Below are 24,093 nucleotides of genomic sequence, written 5' to 3'. Positions count from 1 at the left end.
TTCAGATCACATATTTAACAAAGCCAAGTTCTACTTTTACATGAGGTAGGTAATGACAGGGACAAGCAAAAGTGAATTTGTTCTGCATTACCTGAGTAATTGTGTCAGATATCCATTTAACACTGTGGGTGTCTGTGACAACATGTTTGCATGTTTGTTGTTTTACACATGCCTGAGTACATTGGAAATCCACCAGGGCATCTGAATATAATTAAAATATGGGCTGAGCATTTTTAAAATTAAATACTTAGTAAAACTATTAAATGTCCACTTTCTTAATGATGTGTTTACATGTTAATATGATTACAATCAGGGATTTGAAGGATCTGAAAAGGCTTTAAGTTCAAATCTGTTGAGCTGAATAGCCACGTAACTTTGCTGAAAGGTTGAGTTGATTGCTGGCTTATGCTTCAAATTATGATAAGGATTGCTCCCTCCCTTTCCATTAGTGCTGGGATTTATGTGACTCTTGGTGAAAGAAGGAGTGATGTCTTTTAATTGCCTTGTTCTGCTTGTTCTCATTGTTGACAGTCAAGAGGAAGAGAGAGTAACTCATGTTTGAATTAAAGACCAGTTAAAAATTAGAACAAATATCTATTACAAAAGATTTGGCCTTGGGACATAGGAGAGAGATGAAGAGATGAGAAAAGCATAAAACCAAAGGAAATAAGGTATCCGGAGAACCAAGCAACTCTTGACAAAGGTCTTTGTATGAGAGCTGAAACTGAGTATTCGTTTAAGGGCTTGGATGGTCCAAAGCAATAAAACCTAACTACCTTGAAAAATGAGAGGAAGAAAAAATGTAATAATCTCTGAATCCAACTTAAAGTCTAAAGAGATGTTCATGTGGCTCAGACGAAAGTTGGCGTTGAAAAATATTGCCAGAAGTTGTTAAATGTAGAAGGTTGAAATGGTAGTGGATCCCTCGTGTCAACCTAGCTGTGTTCTGCTTGAATCAGTAAAAGCAGTACTTGGGGAAAAGTGCATGTTCAGCGGTTTCTATTTTTGTGGCTATCTTAATGTGAAAGGTTTTTGATGTTAGCAAACTAGAAAATGGGGCATTTGGTGGGAAACTTCTCATTAGTCTGGATTTCCACAATGCAGGTTCCAAATGCTTAGGAAATGTTTTTGAGTCTTGGGTGATGATTAAGGATTATCAACTCTGTGAGAATTGAATTTACCTTCTAGTTCAGTAGTAGGATGAGGAATGAGGACAGTACGTAATAAAGTTGTGGTTAGAGAAAGATTATAAAGCACAATTCAAGAGCAGGTGATATTGTATAAGCCTGATGGAATCTTTGTTGACGTTTTTTCTCTGAAAATTATCTCAATCAAGTAAAGAGAACACTGATGGCCCAGAAAGTAGAGAATTGGTAGGAAAGGAAAAAAAGTGGTATCTTGCTTGATGAGTTATAGGAAGGGACTATATGGTTCTACAATAGTCCGGAGAGCATTTCATTTGAAAAAAATCTATGAAGATTTTTTACAGAGAACATTCCCGCATTCAAGGATTTATTGAACTGGTATTTATTGAGTTCGTCTTATGTCAGCCAGTGTCTTGATTGCTTTCATATGCATTTTCTCATTAAACTAATTTACTGCCCTAGCAGGCTTTTTAATTTAAATATCACATAAACTTTTAAAAAAAATTAAAGATGTTGGCATGTAACTTTTCTGATGACAGATACTCTGTGCCTTTTAGCACTTCAGCAGCAGCTCACTTATTCCTTCATTCCTTGACTCGGCAAATTTTATTGAACAAATGTTATGAGCCAGGAAATATTCTTGATATTAGGAATTCCAATGGGAGTCAGACATTTCTGCCATCGAGGAACATCCAGCTTAGTGGAGAAACAAACTCTTGATTAGACAATTGCAACATAGTGAAGTGACAGAAGAACGCAGTGGGAGGAGCAAGGAGCACAGCAGAGGGCACTTAGCCTGGCTGGGGAGGATTATTTATTTATTTATTTTGCTGAGGAAGATTTACCCTGGGCTAACATCCGTGCCGATCTTCCTCCACTTTTATGTGGGATGCCTCTACAGCATGGCTGATGAGTGGAGTATGTCCACACCTGGAATCCAAACCTGCAGACCCCAGTGCTGCCGGAAGTGGAATGCAAGGAACTTGAACCACTCAGCCACAGGGCCGGCCCTTGGGGAGGACTATTTTTTGGCAGGTTTTCTCGAGTAGGCAACGCCTGGGGTGGGAGAGTAGTGAAGGTGGTCTAAGAGGACAGGAAAATCAAGAAAGGCCTGGAAACATGAAACAACAAGAGGGTCAGCCTTTTGTCCTCCAGCGCAGTGTCAGTCACAGGCTGTGGGCCTCTCCTTTAGGGTGTTGGTGTAAACTCTAGAGAACAAAGTGATTCCTCCTATCAGCGGAGGGCAATTCTTTGGAGAAACAGAGCAGCTATGAGCCTTCAGCATCCAACACTCAGAGAGCCAGGGATGGTGCACTGGCTTGGTGAAGGGGGTCTGACTGGTGCACCCAAACAGCATCAGTCAACCACAAGGGTGCTTGGGAGGTGAAGAATAGAGATAGCAAATGTTGATCCCTCTTTCAAGAAGCTTGAATATAGATGTTTCCCAGGAAACATCCTTGGCCTTGTTCTCACAATTGATGTTTCTCCCTAGGCAATGTCTGCTACTCTCATCTGCAACTCATCACTATCTTCTGATGTCCTGATGACTCCCACACCCACGCCTCCAGCCAGGCATTTCCCCAAATAACTGTTTGTTGAATGAATAAGTGTTCTAGAATTTCTCCAGCTAAAGGAGGAAAAGTATATTATAGGCAGGGAAAAGAGTTGTTCAGAGGCATGGAGAAGTGGGGGATAAGCTAGGACAATAAATTTATGGTGGCAGTTGAGATCTGCTCAGGATGATAACAGGTGAAATATTCCAGTTGTATCTGATAATAATGCTAAACATATTATTTTGGTTTATATCAGTTATTTTTTTGTGCAGCTCAAAATAGACACTCTAGATAACCTCCCAAGAACCTTCTCCTCCCTACTCATTTTGTTTCCAAGAGAGAAAATCTGACTCATTTAATCAACTGATGGAAAAGTCAAGTTCTACTTTTTTCCTCCAGTGGTAGGCTGCTGCTGCTCTGGATGGTGGGGGTGGGGACGATTCTGTTATGGTCAGTGTCCCGACATCTGCAAAGTCCATCTTTCTATACAAGCACAGGAAAGGAGAAGAGCCAAGAGGAAATGGTTAAGAAGGAAACCTGGGCAAGCCTTTCCCTCAAGAAAAAAGGAAGGAATCTTCAGAGGAAGGACAAAAGTGCAAAAAAGATTTCTCAGGAAAAAAAAAGAAGACAAAGGGCACTTCAGTTCACAAATCTTTGATGATAATGAATTCTCTAGGGATAGATAGTTAGAGAAAACATGCTAGTTAGCTTTCAGAAACAAGTCATCTGGAAACGGAAAGAGAAAACGTTGGCTGGAAATTCCTGGCATTGAGCTACGGGGGGCATAGCATAGCATCTGCATCTTCTTAGCAATCTGCTCTATTTTGTGTTACATTAACAATTGACAGATAAGAAGAGAGCAAAGTGTGAAGGAATTACCATTTGGTGGCTCCTACATATCAGCCACTGTGCGAGGTGTTTCATATATACCACCTCATTTGATCCTCAGACCAGCCATCCCACTATATTCCTTATAAGAAGGACGAAATGGGGCCTCAGAGATTCAGTAACTTTCCCCAGGTCATTCAGTTACTCATTGCCATATGTTTTCACCTATACTTAAAAGTAATCAGGTCTACCGAAAGCAAAATATACTCCTCTACTTTTCCACAGATCCAGGATTTCAGGGATGATCAGATTTTTGTGATTGTGATTGGTTATGCAGCAGAAACTTGAATTTTAGGGTAATTTGAGGACAGTGTAATGATCGCATAAGGTACACAATCCACGCCCACCGCAGTGTGGGCCCTCTCAAAACAAACATGGGCCTTTGTGCCTGGTGGGCTGGTTAGTCACAGCTTACAGCCAGCCCTCTCCATTTGATCATCTGTGGAGCAGGAGTGAAGTCAAATGTGCATCTGCTTCTTTGTTCTCCAACAATAAATTCTGGGAGAACATTACTACTTATTGTAACAATGGTTTTTGGTAGAAGAATAGATGGAAAACAATGTTTCATATATTTGAGTAGTCAGTTCCATTTTTTTCCCTGAAAGTTTTATTTTGAGAGTTACTAGATTTGTTTTTATTCTTTTGACACAAATTAGGGAGATGCATTTCTGCTTCTTTTGACCTTTAAACATTAAAATTCTTAAACTTTCTCTTACGTAGAAGATTACGCATATCATAATCTAATTATCTGATCACGTATTTGCCTGTTTAAGATATTTCAACAACTATTGGTGTAAAAGGCCCCTGTGAATTGGTGGAAAGAATTTGGGCAGGTAGAAATAACTTCTCAAAAGCCCTCCTTACTCCATGTAGGAGTATATTGAACACACTCAACAAGAGAAACTTAAGAGGATGGGAACACAATATATTAGGTGTTGCAGCACACCATGAGGCTGTTTGCCCATGCACGGTTCCATGGCAGGCTATATACTTCTAGTCTCGGCCTGTCTTCTCCTGAGGAGACTATGGCTTCTCCTGGACCGTGGTGTGGCTGCACAGGTTCCTCCCTTGACTCTTCCTGGAAGATCCAGAAGAGCAACTTTGGTCACAGGATGTCGCCAGCAGGATGGACTACAGTGTCCACCAGAGCCCGACTTTGTGATTGGGGTTTATACTCCTGTAGTGTCCCCTGCAGCTCTTATCTTTTTTAGGGAAGAGCCGACTGTCCCCTCCTGTACATGTGCCTCTGCCCAAGGGGGTTACAGTAGAAGCAGTGGCTTTCCTCTTACTGGCTCATGTATTCCTAAAACACTGAGGAGCTGGAGACCGCTGTTAACTTGCCTAGGGATAAAACACTTGCTTATGGAGAAAAAGCTATATTGATTCTGGAAATCAAAGCTTGTTAATCATCAGTTCTCAAAATTCCCTCTAAATTACTGCACATTTTAAAGCAAAACATACACGTCCAAATGGACATATATTTTGTAGGACTTTAGTGTTATCCTTCACCAATATTCTGTATCAAATTCTGAATATTTAGATTGTCATGTGCTCTCCTCTCCTCATTCACCCGGGTAACATTATGAAGGGAACTGGAAGAAATCTTCCTCATGGCTCTTCTCTGAAGTCAAACGTCTTATCGTGGCATACTGAGCTCTTGGTAATCAGACCCCCGTCTCACTCTATTTTTCACAAAAGTCTCTGTTCCATGATGCAACCGATTACTCCCAAGCTCTCTGTGTCTGTTGCCTGTCTGTCATCTTTTTCATGCTTCACCTGTTCAATCTGATGTTCTGGGCTCAATTTCAATATTTCTTCTTACATGGTCATATGCTCTTCCAACTGCCCACACCCCACGCCTAATTCTACATTAGGTCCTGCTTAGGTATGTCACTATTCATTGTATGACACCCTTGGTGATAGTACTGAAGCATTCTGATTTGTCAGGCACAAATAAGAAAAATGGAATGCTCTGGTCCCAGAAATACACAAACTGTTTTTGCTGTTGATGCTGTTGTTGTTCTGGTTTAGTCCCAGTTTTTACTAATAAGGCTCCTCCTAAGAATGCCACTTCATCTCGATAAGGGACAAGAGGGATTGGTTTCTACATTGCCATGTCACTTGCATGGATTGTACTTCATTGCCATGGTGTTTTCTAGGTCTAGAGTATGCTAATTCCATTGCATCTTCTTAGGTACTGGTTTCCACATGTACTGCCCATTGGGGTTCTACTCACTAGTGCTAGTAACTTGGTTCTAGGCTTTTACCGTTGATGGTCCTTATAGGACTATTGGTATAGAATCATGAAATCACATGGAGATGTGAGCAGTCTTTGGCTATTTGAAGGATGAAGAACATATGGAGATGTTATGCTCTGTAAACTTATGAATGGCCTGTGCATTTATAAGCTGCTTAATGCAGCCATTCATTAGTTCATTCAACAAATAATCAGAGCACATTAGACATGCCAAGCCTCTTTTGTTTTGCTTTTTGGTGGGGAAGCTTGGCTCTGAGCTAACACCTCTTGTCAATCGTCCTCTTTTTGCTTGAGGAAGACTGGCCTTGAGCTAACCTCTGTGCCCATCTTCCTCTATTTTTCATGTGGGATGCTGCCACAGCATGGCTTGATGAGTGGTGTAGGTCCCTGTCTGGGATCTGAACCTGCCAACCCCAGGCCACTGGAGCAGAGTGCACCGAACCTAACCACAGCAGCACTGGGCTGGTCCTAGCCAAGCCTCTTTTAAGAGGAGGAACCAAAGAAGGATTAGTAGATAGTTTTCTTCTTTAATTATCTAAAAGAATCTAATGGGGGAGGCAGACATGTAAATCATTTTATTAAGGTGTGATGAGCTTGATTGACACTTTACTATGTATTCTAGTGTTCTAACAATAGTATGTATTCTACTTGTGGAAGGCATGCTTGCCCTTTAGATTTAGGCTTCCTGAAAAGCAGAAAGGGTATGGTTTTGGAGAATTCAGGAACTAGCAAAATTTAGAACTAGCATTCAGGTAAGGGACTTCAGTTTTGAGTGGAGGAACAGATTGACAATTGCTAATTTCCAGAATTAGAGGGCCCAGATACCAATGTTATCAGTAAGATAGTCATTTAGACATAGAAAACAAGGCAGAAGTTTAGATAGCACAACGTGTGCACAAAATCATAGTTGGGCCATAAGCAAGAGAAACTTGTTGTGAATATGTAGTATTTGACAGTTTATAACCTGTCTTATTGATTATATTCTGTCAAAAATAATTGAACTGTTAGAAAATAATCTCAATATTTATTTTTATCTTCAAAAAATTTTTGAGTCCTATTATTTTCAAGTAGTTGTGGCAATTATTACAATATTTACTCAGTGCTTAATCTTGAGGTTAAGCCCCACTGAAGACCTACGTAGATCAATGTAGTCAAACTTATACTTCTGTCACCATGAGTGGTGACATAGGTGAATGGGTATAGGATGTGATCTTTAAGAAAGGAATGTCATGTTTTCTACACAGCATTTATCTACTTTATAAAACCACTTAGAGTAGTAGCATAGCAAGATGGCCAAATAAGACATCCCCCTCTAGCAACCCCTCTGAACAACAATAGTTTGGCATTCATCTGCAGACAATGCTGCCTCTGTGGAAGTTTTGGGGTCCAGGTAGGAGACTGTGAAATCCCACTGCAATCCCAGACAAAGGGACCTGGTGAGAGAAGTACCCACTAGTGTCTCCAGAGTCAAATCTGCAGACTCAATCCTGACTGTGGAATGTGAAACAGCCCTGGGGCTTGGTTTCAGTCCCTCTAAGCCATGGTCCAGTGCCAGTCCTGCCTACTCAAAGATCCATTTAATAACCAGGCAGGTCCCTGGGAGGGACATGGTGGGAGCCACATCTGTCCAAGCACTTGGTAATAGACATGCTGACTGAGGACCCAAATGTGGACCTTGAAGCAGGTCTTTGTCCCAGTGCCACCCTACTTAACAAGAAACTGGAGGCAGTCCCACCCACCTAGGGACCAGACAGGATCTACACCCAACCAAACCTCTAGTAACAAGCTTGTTAACTGTGGACCCCACTACAGACCTAGAAACAGTCTTGAAACTGGTTCCAACTCAGCATAATGGTAATTCCAGAGGTAATTCTGTCAGCCTCAGGAACTGACAGGAGAGGTCTTTGCCTGCCAAAACCAGTCTGTAAATATTGGAAGAGGTATTTGCTCCTTCAAATGCACAGAAACCAATGTAAAGCTAAATGGTTCATGAAGAATCAAGCAAACATGACAACACCAAAGGGAGCTCATAAAGCTCCAGTAACCAACCCCAAAGAAATGGAAATCTATGACTTGTCTCAAAAGAATTCAAAATAACCATCTTAAAGAAACTCAATGAAATGCAAGAGAACTCAGATAAATAACTAAATAGAACCAGGAAAACAACATGTGAACAAAGTGAGAAATTTAATAAAGAAGTAAAAGCCACAAGAAAGAACCAAACAGAAATCCCAGAACTGAAGAATACAATGAAAGAACTGAAAAATTCAATAGAGAGCTTCGACAAAAGACTTGATCAAGGAGAACAAAGAATCAGCAAACTCAAAGACAGATCATTTGAAATAAGTCATAGAAACAAAAAGAAAAAGATTGAAAAAGAGTGAAGAAAGCCTACGTGAATTATGGAACAGCATAAAGTGAATGGACAGTCACATCATGGGAGTCCCAGGAAAAGAGAGGAGGAGGCAGACAGCTTATTTAATGAAATAATAGCTGAAAACCTCCCAAATGTTGGAAAAGATATGGACATTTAGGTAAAGTAAGCTCTAAGGACCTCAAATAAGGTCAATCCAAAGAAGAATGCCCTGAGACACCTTATAATTAAAATGTTAAAAGTCAAAGGCAAAGAGAGAGTTTTGAAAGCAGAAAGAAAAACAACTCATCACATGGGAGGAAACCTCCCTAAGTCTATCAGTAAATTCTCTGCAGAAAGTAGGGATGATATATTCACAGTGCTGAAAGAAAAAAACCTGCCAACTAAGAATACTATAACTGGCAAAGCTGTCCTTAAGAAATGAAGGAGAGAGAAAATCATTCCCAGACAAATAAAAGCTAATGGAGTTTATTACCACTAGACTTGCCTTACAAGAAATACTAAAGGGAGTTCCTCAAGTTGAAATGGAAAGCATGCTAAGTAAAAACATGAAAACACATAAAAGTATAAAACTCATTGGAAAAATTTGGAATGCCCTCATACTATAATGGTGGATGCAAATCACTTTTATTATCTCTAGTATAACAGTTAAAAAATAATATTAAAAATAATAATAGCTACAATAATTATTGGATACACAATATAAAAGAATGTGAAGTATGACATCATAGCATAAAATGTCAGGGAGCAGAAGTAAAAGTATAGTTTTGTATGCAATTGAAGATAAGTTGCTGTCATCTTAAAATAGAATGTTATATCTATAAGATGTTTTATGTAGCCTCATGGTAACCACAAAGAAAAAATCCTATAGTAGATACACAAAAGATAAATAGAAAAGAAAACATACCACTACAAAAAATAAATCACATAGGAGGACAGCAAGAGAGAAAGAAAGCAACAAAGAAACTAAAACACTAGTCAGAAAATAATTAGCAAAATGACAATAGTAAGTCTTTACCTGTTAGTAATTATTTTAAATGTAAATGGACTAAATTCTCCAATGAAAAGACACAGAGTGGCTGAATGGATAAAAAGAAAATGTCAAGATGCAATAGTATGCTGCCTATAAGTGACTCACTTTAGCTTTAAGGACACACACAGACTGAAACTGAAGACATGGAAAAAGAGCGCAGGAGTGGCTATGCTTATATCAGATAAAATAAACTTTCAGTTAAAATCAGCCGCAAAAGATTTAGAAGGTCACTATGTAGTGATAAAGGGGTAAATTCATCATGAAGATATGATAATTGTAAATACGTATTCATCCAATATCAGAGCACCTATACATTTAAAGCAAATATTAACAGAAGTGAATGAAGAAATATATAGCAATACAATGACAGTAAAGGACTTCACTACACCACTTTCAACACTGGATAGATCATCCAGACAGAATATCAACAAGGGAAGGGTAGACTTGAATAACATCATAGACTAAATGGATCTAACATACGTTCCCTCCAACAGCACCAGAGTATACAATATTCTCAAGTGCACATGGAACATTCTCCAGGATAGATAATATGTTGGGTCAGAAAGCAAGCCTTACAAATTTAAGAATATTGCAATCATATCAAGTATCTTTTCCAATCATAATGGTGTGAAACAAGACATCAACAATAGGAGGAAAATGGAAAAATTCACAAAAATGTGAAAATTAACACATTTCTGAACGATCAATCGGTCAAAGAAGAAACCAAAGGGGAAATAATAAAGTATCTCAAGACAAACAGAAACAAAAATACAACATATCAAAACTTATGGGATGCAGCAAAAGCAGTTTAAAAGGAAAATTTATAGTATGAATGCCTACATTAAGAGAAAAGAAAGATCTCAAATAAAGAACTAACTTTACACTTCAAGGATTAGAAATGAAGAACAATCTCAGTGCAAAGTTAGCAGAAGGAAGGAAACAATAAAGATGAGGATTAGAGCAGAATTGAATACAACAGAGACTAAAAAGACAATAGAAAAAAATCAATGAAACAAAGAGTTACTTTCTTGAAAAGACAAAATTGACAAACTTTTAGCTAGAAACCAAGAAAAAAACCAGAGAGGACTCAAATAAACAACATTATAAATGAAAGAGGAGACATAAAAACCCACACCACAGAAATCCAAAGACTCATAAGAGGCTAATATGAACAATCATATGCCCACAAATTGGATAACATAGAAGAAATGGATAAATTCCTAGAAACATATAACTTACATATAACAAGAATGAATTATGATGAAATAGAAAATATGAACAGACTAATAATGACTAAGGAAATTGAAGCAGTAATCCGAAACCTCCCAATAAAGAAAATTCTAGAATCAGATGGTTTCACTGGTGAATTCCACAAACATTTAAAGAAGAATTCATGCCAATCTGTCTCAAACTCTTCCAAAATATAGAATAGGAGGGAGCATTTCCAAACTCCTTTTATAAGGCCTGCATTATTCTGATAATAATAAATAATAATATAAATAAATAACTAATAAACCAAGATAAGGACACTACAAGAAAACTATAGCTAATATCCCTCATGAATATAGATGCAAAAGTTCTCAACAAAATACTAGCAAATTGAATTAAACAGCACACTAAAATGATCATACACCATGATCAAGTGGGATTTTCCTCTGGGGTGCAAGGATGGTTCAATATATGCATATCAATCAATGTGATACACCACATTAATAGAAAGAAGGATAAAAATCATACAATCACCACAATAGGTACAGAAAAAGCTTTGATGAAATTCAACACCCTCTCATGATAAAAGCTCTCAACAAATTAGGTATAGAAGGAACATGCCTCAGCATAATAAAGGCCACATATGACAAGCCATAGCTCACACCATACTCAATGATGAAAAGCTAAAAGACTTTTCCCCAAAATCAGAAACAAGACTAGGGTGCCCATTCTCATCACTTTTCTTCAACATAGTACTAGAAGTCCTATTCAGGGCAATCAGGCAAGAAACAGAAATACAAATCATCCAAAATGGAAAGAAAGAAGTAAAATTATCTATTTGTAGATGACATGATCTTATATATAGAAAAATCCTAACGACTTTGCCAAAAAACTGTTAGAAGTTACAAATGAATTCAGTATAGTTGTAGAATACAAATCAACACACAAAAAGCAGTTCTGTTTCTATACACTAACAACAAAACTATCGAAAAAGAAATAAAGAAAATTCCATACGCAGTAGCATCAAAAACAATAAAATAGGGGCCGGCTCTGTGGCTGAGTGGTTAAGTTCATGCACTCCAGTGCGGCAGCCCAGGGTTCGGATCCTGGGCGCGGACATGGCACTGCTCGTCAGGACACGTTGAGGCGGCGTCCCACATCCCACAACTAGAATGACGTGCAACTAAGATATATAACTGTACGGGGTGGGGGGGTGGGGGTTTGGGGAGATAAAAGCAGAAAAAAACCCAAACCAAAACAAAAAAAAAAAACAATAAAATACTTAGTAATAAACTTAACCGAGGAGGGGAAAGAGTTGTACACTGAAAACTATAAGACATTGATGAGAAAAATTGAAGACGACAAAAATAAATGGTAAGATATCCCATGTTCATGGATTGAGAGAATATTGTAAAATGTCCATATTACCCACAGCCAATTATTGATTCAATGCAATCCCTATCAAAATTCCAATGCTATTTTTTACAGAAATAGAAAAAAAAGTCCTAAAATTTCTATGGTACCACAAAAGACCCCAATAGACAAAGCAATCTAGAGAAAGGACAACAGAGCTGAAAGTATCACACTTCTTGATTTTAAAGTTTACTATAAAGCTACAGTAATACAAATAGTATGATACTAGCATACAAAACAAACACATAAACTGATGGAACAGAATAGAAAACCTAGAAATAAACCCATGCATATATGGTCAACTAATATTTAACAAGGAGACCAAGAATACTCAATGGGGAAAGGGTAGTCTCTTCAATAAATGGTGATGGGAAAACTGGATAATCACATGCAAAAGAATGAATGTGGACCCCTAAATTAAAACCACTCACAAAAATTAATTCAAAATGGATTAAAGACTTAAATGTAAGTCCTGAAATCATAAAACTCCTAGAAGGAAACATAGGGAAAAAAGCCCCTTGACATTGGTCTTGGCAACCATGTTTTGGCCATGACAGCTAAAGCACAAATAACAAAAGGAAAAATTAATAAATGAGACCACACCAAATTAAAACGCTTCTACACAGCAAAAGAAACAATCAGAAAAATGAAAAGGCAACCTATGGAATGGGGGACAATACTTGCAAATCATAGATGTGATAAGAGGTTAATATGTAAAATATATAAAGAACTCATACAACTCAATAGCAAAAACATCCAAATAACTCAGTTAAAAAAATTAGCCAAGGAACTGAATAGATATTTTTCCAAAGAAGATATACAAATGGCCAATAAGTCCACGGAAAGGTACTCAACATCACTAATCATCAAGGAAATGCAAATCGAAACCACAATGAGATATCATCTCATACCTGTTATAATGGCTATTATCATAAAGATGAGAACGAAGTGTTGGTGAAGATATAGAGAAAAGGGAACTCTTGTCTGCTCTTGGTGGGAATGTAAATTGCTGCAGTCACTATGGAAAGCAGCATGGAATTTCCTCAAAAACTTAAAAATCCAACTACCATGTGATCTAGCAATCCCACACCTGGGTATGTATCTGAAGGAAATGAAATCACTATCCCAAAAAGACTTCTGCACCCCAATGTTCATTGCACATTATTTACAATAGCCAAGATATGGAAACAGCCTAAGTGACATTGACACGTGTATGAATAAAAAATATGTTTTTTACGTATATATACAATGAAATATTATTCGGCCATATAAAGGAAGGAAATTCTGCCATTTGCAACAACATGGATGCACCTTGAGGGTATTATGCTTAGTAAAATAAGTCAGACGCAGACAAACAAATACTGTATGATCTCACTTATATGTGGAATCTAAAACAGTTGAACTCATGGAAACAGAGAATAGAATGGTGGTTGCCAGGGTTGGGGGAGTGGAGGAAATGGCAAGATGTCGGTTAGAGGGTACAAACTCCCAGTAGTAAGATGAGAAGTTCTGAGGATCCAGCACACAACATAGTCACTATAGGCAACAATAGTATATTGTAAATTTGAAAGTGGCTAAGAGAATAAATCTTAAATGTCCTTTAGAAAAAAAATAGTGGTTATGTGAGGTGATGGGTATGTTAACTAACTTTATTTTGGAAATCATTTTATCAATATATACGTTTATCACGTCATCACATTGTACACCCTAAACTTACATGAACTTGCATCTTAATAAAGCTAGGGGGAAATAAAAGAAACGTCTTGATATCATTTGGAAACATTGGCTACTTCACAGGTGTCACAAGAGAGAAATGGCCAACAAAATCCCAGAGTGACTCCGTAACTTAACACTATAATGCTAGATTTATGATGTTTTGGCAGGACAACTGATTGATTGACTGACTCATTCTGCAAATATTTATTGAATGCCAACTAAAGTTCAGATATGGCATTGTGCCAGGAATGTAATCTAATTTTATTCATAGGGAGGAAATTATGCTATGCATTAACCCAGTTTTATCTTAGAATTCCATGAAGAATTGGACAAGCTGCAGCGATAATTACTTATTAGAGGAACTGAGGGATAAAATGGAAATGTAAGAACAAGGGAGAATGACACACCGAAAGGTTATAATTGTCTCATCATTTGACTGAGTACTTATCATCATTCCAGATCACTATATCAGGCAAAAACAAGCACACAAAGATGGAAAATTTCCCACTCTCAGGAAACTTTCATTCTAGTGAGTTGCGTTTAATATGTATATAAATAAATACAATGTGAGATGCAGCTTACGGAGTCGCTGTGAGATATTTGAAAGAGTGCATTTTCAGCTGTTGGGGATCCTTGGAGGCTCACAGAAGTATCACTTGCACTGGGTCTTAACTACTGGACAGGTTTGGGATGCAGAGATATGGGAAGAAAGAATTACAAGTAAAAAGAGCTATAAACAAAATCACAAGGACAGTAAATTAAAGATGCATACAGGACACAATTTGTTCTACTGGGCTCGAGGGTAGGGATGTGGTGGAAACAAGGCTGGAAATTCAAACTGGGGCCACGCTATAAGGACTTTCAATGCCAGGTTGGGGATTTGACCTTTATTTAATAGGCAATGAAGAGTGTTACCCATCAGTGTCAACACGTGATTTGTGGCTGGAATATGTAGCTGGATTTGGTCAGTCTGTCTCATCATAACTTCTGGAATTAAACCTTTGGTCAGTAGTATATGACTGACGTCTAAGGGCTTTAGGATCAACTTCCCAAGGGAAAGGAAGGGAAATTTATAGTAAAGCTTTCGATTTGATTCTTTTGAGAATTTTCCTTTGAGGCAATATAAAAATCTGATGTATTATGTGTCAACTACCAATTTTAAAATAAATGGTGGAATGTTTTTGGTTTGCCAGCTGCTGAAAAGTAAAATAATGACACATTAAGTAATGGAAATGTGGGAATTAAAACTTTCACAGAAAGAGAAAACAAACTCATCATTTCTTTCCTTATCTCTGTCTCTGTGTCAGGCTCCCTCGCTTGTTCATGTCTTGTCCTTTGAGATGTCCTCAGTTGCCTCAATTTTTTCTCTCTAGTGCTTTTTGATTGCCATGAGGGGTGAGACACCATTTTAGAATTTGGTAAGACTCTCTTGGCCTCAGTGACTGAAAATAATTGGAGTAATTTCATTTTATTTCTTCTAGAGGAAGAGTCTGGCAGATTCAGAGGTTGACCTTTGCTCTTCTATAGACCTTATCTGACCTTTCTGTAGTCCTTATCTTGCTTCAAGTCCTGCTGGAGTTATAACTCTTAATGTGTTTCTTGCTTTGTGGTACCCGATAATCAACCAACTCTGCAAATTCTTGTCCTTAAATTTAGTATACTTTCACATTTTTTCTCTGAAGACAGTTTATCAGCTGACAGCCTGAGTTAACTAAGTTCTATGTATAAATTTATGCAGGAAGGAGAGGAAGAAGAAAATATGCAGGAATGAAAACAAATATTTGAATGCCGTGAAACAGTTCTAATCCAAACTATGTCAAGATATAGTGATTTTTAAAAAGATCTTCAATTTGCAGAATACTTTATAACATTCTCTGCCAAAAACTCTAGGTATGCAGGAGTGTCTTTCACGATTTTATGGCTCTTAATTATGTTTCGTGGCCCATAAGTGTAATACATTGCTCAGGTTATCTATTGCATACCCTGAGATAAATTCCCAAACCACATATATACACTGATAGGAGGGCATTAAACACTTATCTGTGCTTTTCTTCTTTTTCTTTTTCTTTCTTTAATTGCAGAAACATTGCATTATAACATTATATAGCTTTCTGATGTACATCATAATGTATTTTGAATTCTGTGTAGATTACATCATGTTCACCACCCAAAAACTAATTATAGTCCATCCCCTAACATGTGAGCCTAATCACCCCTTTTGCCCTCCCCTCTTCCCCTGTGGTAACCACCAATCCAATCTCCAATGCTATGTGTTTGTTTGTCGTTTTTATCTTCTACTTATGAATGAGATCATATGGCATTTGACTTTCTCCCTCTGACTTATTTCACTCAGCATAATACCCTCAAGGTCCATCCAGGTTGTCACAAATGGCTGGATTTCATCATTTCTTATGGCTGAGTAGTATTCCATAGTGTGTAAATATCACATCTTCTTTATCCATTCACCCCTTGATGGGCACCTAGGTTGCTTCCAAGTCTTGGCTATTGTGAATAATGCTGTGACGAACATAGGGGTGCAAGTAATTTATGCCTTTGCATTTTCAAGTTCTTTGGATAAATACCCAGCAGTGGGATAGCTGGATCATATGGTAGATCTATTCTTAATTTTCTGAAATTACTCCATACTGCTTTCCATAGTGGCTGCACCAGTTTGCACTTCCACCAGCAGTGTACAAGGGTTCTATCCATGCTTTTCTATGTCTTATCCATCCATCAAACAAGACTGTACTGAGCATCTTTTATGTATTATCCATACTAGATACTCTATGGTAGCACTTTTAGAACTTTATTGTGACAAAAATAAACTGGAAATATGACATAGATTCAGAGGTCTGGGTTGAGGTCTGAATGTTTGCATTTCTTTTTTCCTTTTTGTCCCCAGAGCCCCCCGGTACACAGTTGTATATTCTTCTTTCTGGGTCCTTCTAGTTGTGGCACGTGGGACGCTGCCTCAGCATGGTTTGATGAGCAGTGCCATGTCCGGGCCCAGGATTTGAACCAACAAAACACTGGGCTGCCTGCAGTGGAGCGTGTGAACTAAACCACTCGGCCATGGGGCCAGCCCCTGAATGTTTGCATTTTTTAACAAGTTCACAGGCATTGCTGGTCGGGGAACACACTTTGAATATCAAAGCTCTTTGCAATTTTCTATACTAAAGTAACTCGCAGTATAACAGGGACATTAGGCACATGAAAAGCAAATATAAAGCAATTTGAATATAGTGATATACAGTTGTCATTGAGAACAGAGAGGAGGAGGGGATTCATTTTGTGGAGAGTATAAGTTCAGGAAGGGTTCACAGAAGAGGAGACTTTTAATTAAACTGGGTCTAGCAAGATGTGAAGGATTACAGCAGGCGTGGAAGATATTCTAGGCAGAAGGAATATATGTTTGGAATTCATGGGTCTCCACAGACTCACGGGGCTTGTATGGAACTTTGGGTGCACATTGAAAGAGGTTGGACCTAGGACTGCAAAGGGAGCAAGTTCAATTAGTTTAGTTTTTACAGTACAGATAGGCAAACACACTTCGGAATTTTTGGGGCTAGGAGATGGGGGGATAAAAATGAACTAAAATACAAAACACAGACACACATACATCCATACACAAATGAATGATCCTGATCAACATTGCCATTTTGCTTGCTCACATATCAATTTTATCTTCATAAGAAACGAAGTCAACTTTAACAGTGAGTTTTTGTCCTTAAACCATATTTTAGTTTTATAACTTGGAGTTTCTAAGGGAAATAGATGGCAAATAGAGCATTGGGGGAAATACAGTAAGAGATATGCTAGAATGATAAGTTGAAGCCAAATCATAAAGGACTATTAATGCCATACTAAAAAATGTAGATCTTATCTGGAAATTTAGGGACCCATTCACAAAGCAACTAAATTCTAATGAGGCAGGAGAATGTGGAAGATTTGAAGCAATCTACCTAAAAGAATCTCGAAAAGCCCTTGTATGTTTTACAAAATGATAGTCATAAAAGTTTCTCAGAGAGTGCTGTTTCTAACTGGAGTATTTAATGCCTACTCTGTTCCAGGATATGTGCTTGACTCTGAGAATATAGTTTTGGACAAAGAAACCCATAACCTGACTTAAAGGAGCTTACAATATGGAGCTGACTGATATTTGTAAGTAAATGCCATAAATTTTGATGAGCGTTGCGAAAGAACGTAAAATCACAGAGCTCTTACTCATACTGGGAATAATGTAGACATTCCTGAAGAAGTGATGTTTGAGCGAGACCTGAAGAAATCAAAGAAGTTAACCAGAGAGTGTGTGGTAGGAGTGGCAGAGGGATGGAGAGAGAACAGCATGTACAAAGTGGAGCATCAGAGACTAGTGAGAAAGTGTAGAGTCTTCAAGTAACTGTTGGAAATCGAACATGCTTGATCTTAGAGTATGAGAAGGAGAATGCTGAGAAATGAGAGCTCGGCAGAGGCCAATTACAGAAGGCTTTGTATACGGTGTTGATGAACATAAGCGTGCCAAGTACAATGGGAAAACCACTGATGGGTTTTATGCAAGGAGATGACCTGAACCACTTTATATTTTACATTTTAATGTTATTCTACTGGCTGCAGGATGGAGGATGACTCACAGGGGATAAAACTAGAGGTAGGAGACCAGCTCTTAGATTTGCTCAGGTGAAAGTTGGTGGTACTTTGGATGAGAGTGGTGGTAGTGGAAATGGAGAGAAGATAATTTCACATCTGAAGATTTCTTGGGGGTAATGGAAATACAGCAGACAAAGAAGTCAATGCTGACACCAAGACTTCAGGCTTGGAAAGATGCTACTTATTAAGATAAGGAATCCTGGAGAAGAAACACAGTCTTTGAGGAAGGAAGATGATATGTCCTTTGGACATGTGCTTGAGGGGCTTTTGGAAGATCTAAATAAAGATGTAGAGTAAGCGATGTATGTTTGGAGCTCCATGGGGAGATCTGGCTTGAGTTACAACCTGAGAGTCATCAGCATACGGATGGAAATGAAAGCCATGGAATTTGATGGGCTTGCTTTGGGAGAGCATGTAGAATGAGAAGGTTGAAGGGTTGAGGACTGAGTTCTGAAGAACATCAACATTAGGACATGAACAAAGAAAATAAAAACCCTATAAAATAATCTGAGAATGATCCACCTGTGGGGAGAGGAAAATTAGGACAGAATGATGCCCTGAAAGACAAAAGAAGGGGGTATTTCAAGAAGGAAAAGTATTTCTACTGGTAAACAAGTTCGAGAGGCCCCAAGATACACATCTGAGAAGTTTCTGTTCTCTTGAGGATTCTATCTGTAATGGGTGACCTTGCTCACTTCAAAAGACTATTTCTCCTGCCTTCCAGCCTATGCTTCTACTGTGCATTCTGTTCTTCCACAAAATTCCATCCATTTTCTAAGAATTTGTTAAAGTAGAATCTGGTTCATGAAAATCTTTTGATCTTCTAGTTAGCAATTCTTTCTCTCACTTTGATGTACATCTGTAATTTTATACACTTTGTGTGATCTTTGTAACAGGCTACCTTTAATTTCTATCACTTAGACATGTATCTCCTAATAATCTGGCCAGTTCCTTAAGGAGAGGAAATCTGCCTTTAACAAGAGGTCAAATTATCAGGATTGCACAACCGGTCACATATAGTTTTTACTAATCTTTGCAGGATTTTAAAACAGCCATCCTGATATAGTCTTCGGGCTCTGAGAAGGCAGGAATTACATTTCATTTCTGTGAATGGTTTTATCCTCAATATGTGGCTCATGATATGTAAAAAAATACCCATTGAAATGTTGTTGCATGTTTTCGTTCACATTTTTTTCTGTTGAAAAAATAACTTCAATTATGTTCCTATTGAAAGTTTCAATATTTTTGATGAATTCTAGGTTGCATTGTGGCAAGGTTATTCCCTGATCTATAAATAAACTTTAAATAAACATACAATTTTCACGAGGATTCCCAGTGAGAAATTTAAGAGCCAATCTGGGTAATTGTATCTATCGTACTCATCTGCAGGGGGAATGGCATTGGGAAGTATATGCTAGTGTTCTCTCCTTCCAGTAACACTTTGGCGTCATTGGCGCTATGGTAGCGCTTATGTGGATTTTCCTCGTCTCAGTCCCATGGTGGTTTCTGATGTTGCAGGCTGCTCCTTTAATACCTTTAGCTTATTTATGTTCAATCACTTAAGCACCATCCTATTCTTGCTTCCTTAATCCACAGTTTGAAAACCAAAGAATGTTTAAATTAATTATTCGCTTTTGAACATTGACATTCTCTCAGTGGGGCTGGGGCTAGGGCTAGGCAGTGATTTCTTTCTGCCCTTACTTCTAACTTCTGAAGGCAATCCAAGGAGAAAGAGAGAGATAGATTATTAGCTTTCCAGAAGTTACACCCTACCCCCAACATGCTCTTCATGTTCTTATAAGGACTTAGGTACAAATTAGGGAAAATAAATGCCAGCTGAGGACTCCTTCCTTTGTAGCATATCCAGCAAAAGAGATCTGATGGTATCCCAGACAAATTTCTCTACAAACACTCTCCTTTTTTTTTTCTGACCCAGCCATAAAGAGTTACTTTCAGAAAAATAACCACTTGAAACCCTTTGCCCCTGTGTTCAGATGGCTGCCAAAGCTTTTGCTTCAGCTCGCTTCAACAAGAATAAATTGTATAAAAGCTCTGGAGTTCTCAGGCAATGTGACTGCCTGCCCTGCTTGTTTAAGGTCATTAAAATCCTGGCTTTTGCCAAAAGTCTTAGAGTAGAGCTGTTCTGTTCTTGGAGTGAATCGTAATTTTGCTTAGGTCACAAGCTTTTCAGTGGCCAACAGCACTGAAATGGGTCCTTTTTAATGGTGTTAAGCATAAACGAGATGCAAGGGTAAGTGTGATAATTATAAAGTTATGCTTATAATGAAGATCGTCTGTGTAAGAAATTGCTGATATATTTATACTCATGAATTATTGAAAATAAAAACTAGTTTCATGTCAGCTGAAAGAGGGATTTTATTTTCTAAATGCTTATTTTTCAGTGATTTTATTTTCTTTCTTGTGTCCTAAAAAGCCTTCGTATTTATCCTGGGTGCATTTGTGGCCATGTTCATATAGCCAAAAAGACATGATGCACTGCAAAATTATCTGGTGAATTCAAGGCTGTCAGAACAACCTGTTAAGGCAATAAAAGCAAAGGCATTTTCAAGTCATCATTGGTTGATTGATTCCTTTGAACTGATATGTCCAGTAACTCTTCCATTTGCTTTGGTTAAAGAGAAAAAGCTCATTTTTACCTTGTTAGATTATTTTCTCTCTGGTGAACTACAGAAATTTCATTAGTATTTTTGTTTCTTGAATATTACTTGTATGATGAGTGATTAGAAATCAAAATAGAACAGATCGTAAGTCAATTTTCTTTTCAGTATAAAAACAATTACGAAAATTGAGGAAACATTTCATGTTTTGCTCTATGAGCAAAAGACAAGCTTATATAATACATTTGCTTGTAAACAATTCTGCATCAAGGTACATGAGCCTATTCATCTTCATCCCTTTTGAAACAGATAGAAAAATAAGATACCTGTAGGTTCTATCCATCTACCCAAAGTATATCTTCTAATCAAAAGTACATTAATAATGTTTAGAGGATGAAAACATTTAGGCACTTCTTTGTGGTATGTGATATATTGCCTCGGTTGACATTCTAGGGGAAGAAGGAGGGCAAAGGCCAGGTGGAGATGCTTGGTTGGGGGTGTGAGTGGCACTGATGTGGCAGTACAGGGGCAGGAAAGGCAGTGATGGTTGGGGGGTGGTGTGGGTGACCGGTGTTGTAAAATATGTCAAGGACTTTTCAAATGTTACATTCTTTAATCCTCCCTTTTATAATGTGAGACAGATCTTATTATCTCCATTTTAAATATGAAGACACTGAAGTTCATAAAACTTGCTCAGGATCTCAAATTGGTAAGTCGCGGTTGGGGTTTGAACACTGTTTTTCCTGACCCCCAAGGTCACATTTCTCCTGCTAGGTTTAGATCACAGAGATTATTGTGTGGCACTTGGCTGCTTCCAATGAGTGGGCTACTTCAAGAAGACTGAACTGTGCCAAAGTCTTTTTTAAATCTGGAGGAACTTCAGGAAGATTCTGGGAAGTTTGATTTTATGTGTATCATTAATCTATTGGGACATATACTGATTCTTGGGCATTTCATTAAACAAATATTTACTGAGCACCAACTAAGTGCCAGGCATCTCTAGGTGCCAGAGAAAAAGCAGTAAATTAAATAGACACTTCCCAAGAACACTGATGAGGACATTCTCACCAGTTCTGATTTAAGAAATTAGCATATCTGGGAAGACTACTGTTAATAATTTTAAAGTTGCAGCCAAATTTAAAAACATGTTAGTGATATTTTATATATTTGCTAGCTGTTAGGAAATTGCAATTAAATACACAACAGTAGTATTTAGGAGGGATCACAACCAAGAAGTAGCTACCTTGCCTTTTGAGCCTATCCGTGAATTCATTTCTTTTAACCAGAGGACAACAGAATTATTACTAACTCTTGTCCTGTCTGTGCTCCACAGCGTTTCTCTGGAATGGCACAAATTAAGGCTTCCATCTACACTAACTGGCTCTCCTCACTTTCTACTTCTGCCTCATTGCTTGTCCAGTGTGGTTATTATTTGTACCCCAAATTCTAAATGTGATTTTAGTTCTTGCCTAGCAGCATGGGAAAGTTTCACAAGGCAGGTAGGCACAGTTTTGAAGATACTTGGCCAGATTGCCATGGACAGCTGGTCATCCTTACCTTTTTTGTTAATCTCCTTCCCCTCCCACAATTTGCAGAACTGGACTCATGGGTTATCTTACATATGCCCAGACATATGTCCACTTTCCCTCTGGGAGCATTCTAACCCTTTGTCAGATCCTCAGGTAGGTAGGATCCACAGGTGGAAACACCCAACAATCTGCTCACTCCTGACCTGGCTGTCTTTTAAGGGAAAGTTGTTCTTATACTTGTAGTAATGGTCCTCACCACTCTCTCTTCCCTGGACAATTGATTCAGAATCCCATAATTTCTCCCCTAAGTATGGTAGTAACTACCGTTTTTTGGTCCTCTTCACATTCACCTAGCAATCTGAAACTCAGTAGAATTAAAAAACAAATTCCTTCTAAGACTAGAAATCACTTGAAAGAATGAGCAACTCTAAGGCAGAGTTAAAAGAAAATGGGCAAGCGGAACATTTGAATTTTAGTTGCCAGTGTTTCTGGGAGTCCTGAGGTGTCTTGTAGCTCTCATGGTTTGCCTTTCAGCCTTTCCTCTAAGCCTGTTAGTTGATAAAATGACTTCAGTCTTATAATGTTTCCTTCACCAGGTAGAGAAAGAAACAGCAAATTATTCTAAACATTACTGTACATTTAATATGATCCCAGTAAACCTAACATATGCCGAGGTGAGATCTGGAAAATTAAAAATTAGAAAATACAAGAAGCGTTTTTAAACTTTATAGCTAAGTAACAAAGTTGCCCTTACATCATTGTTTAGTTCTCTTAAATTCTCACGCCTTCCTTTATGGTATTAAGCAATTGATAATATAGCTTAAAGAAATGGAATTCACCAATTTCTCTTCATGTATCATTTAAATAGCCTCTTTTATTCAACAGCAACAACAAAAATCATGGAAAACAAGCTGTCCTAAAAAATTCTTTTAGAAGGAAAATGCTTTCATTAGAAGAGTTTTTCATCCCAGAACTAAATCATTCTGGGAATTGCTTGACGGTAGGCTTCTTCCTTATTTTTGTATCCTTAGTGCTTCATCTTTCTGAGATTCAATTTAATCTTCTTGGTTATTTTCCTGTAAAAATATTTCTAATGACTATATATTGTCCAGTCAATGAAGTCCAAAATTACTAGTATGAGATGTAAAAGTCCTTCACAATCTGACGCAATATTCCTTCTCAGTCTCTCTTCTCTCCACTTTCCCTTCCATACATCACATTGCACTTTTTTTCTGGAAGGATAAGTAGCAACTTTTTTTTTTTTTGGCTTTTCTGAAATGTAGGTACCCTTTAGAAAGGCTGCCTGTCTCTGAGTCTAATGCCTTCGTTTTCGATGTTCTACATATAGAATAACACGTTGGAATTGATCAGCCTGAATAGTTATTTATGAGAAGCTTTTTTCCAGTAGCAGCTAGACTTGCGTTTTCAGAACATCTTTACATTGCTTTGTTAAGTAAGGGGAAGCATAGTATGGGTGAAAGATGCAGATAGATTCCACTTAAGATATCAAAATGTAGTTGTAAACTCAGTTCCAAAGTTGGGGAGAAAATAACCCCAGTAAACAAACAAAAAATGAATTCTAGGCAAGGAAGCACCACTGAGTCCATGGAAAAATAAATCCTGCCTAATGAGCCCCAACCTCTCCTAGAACATAGTGAGAACTCAATGGTGGACCCCCCTGGGCTGACACTTGTGAGCCAGAGCAAAGATG

The sequence above is a fragment of the Equus przewalskii genome, chromosome 8 (assembly GCF_037783145.1).
Source record: "Equus przewalskii isolate Varuska chromosome 8, EquPr2, whole genome shotgun sequence".
Taxonomy (NCBI): domain Eukaryota; kingdom Metazoa; phylum Chordata; class Mammalia; order Perissodactyla; family Equidae; genus Equus; species Equus przewalskii.
Note: the sequence above shows the minus strand (reverse complement) of the source record.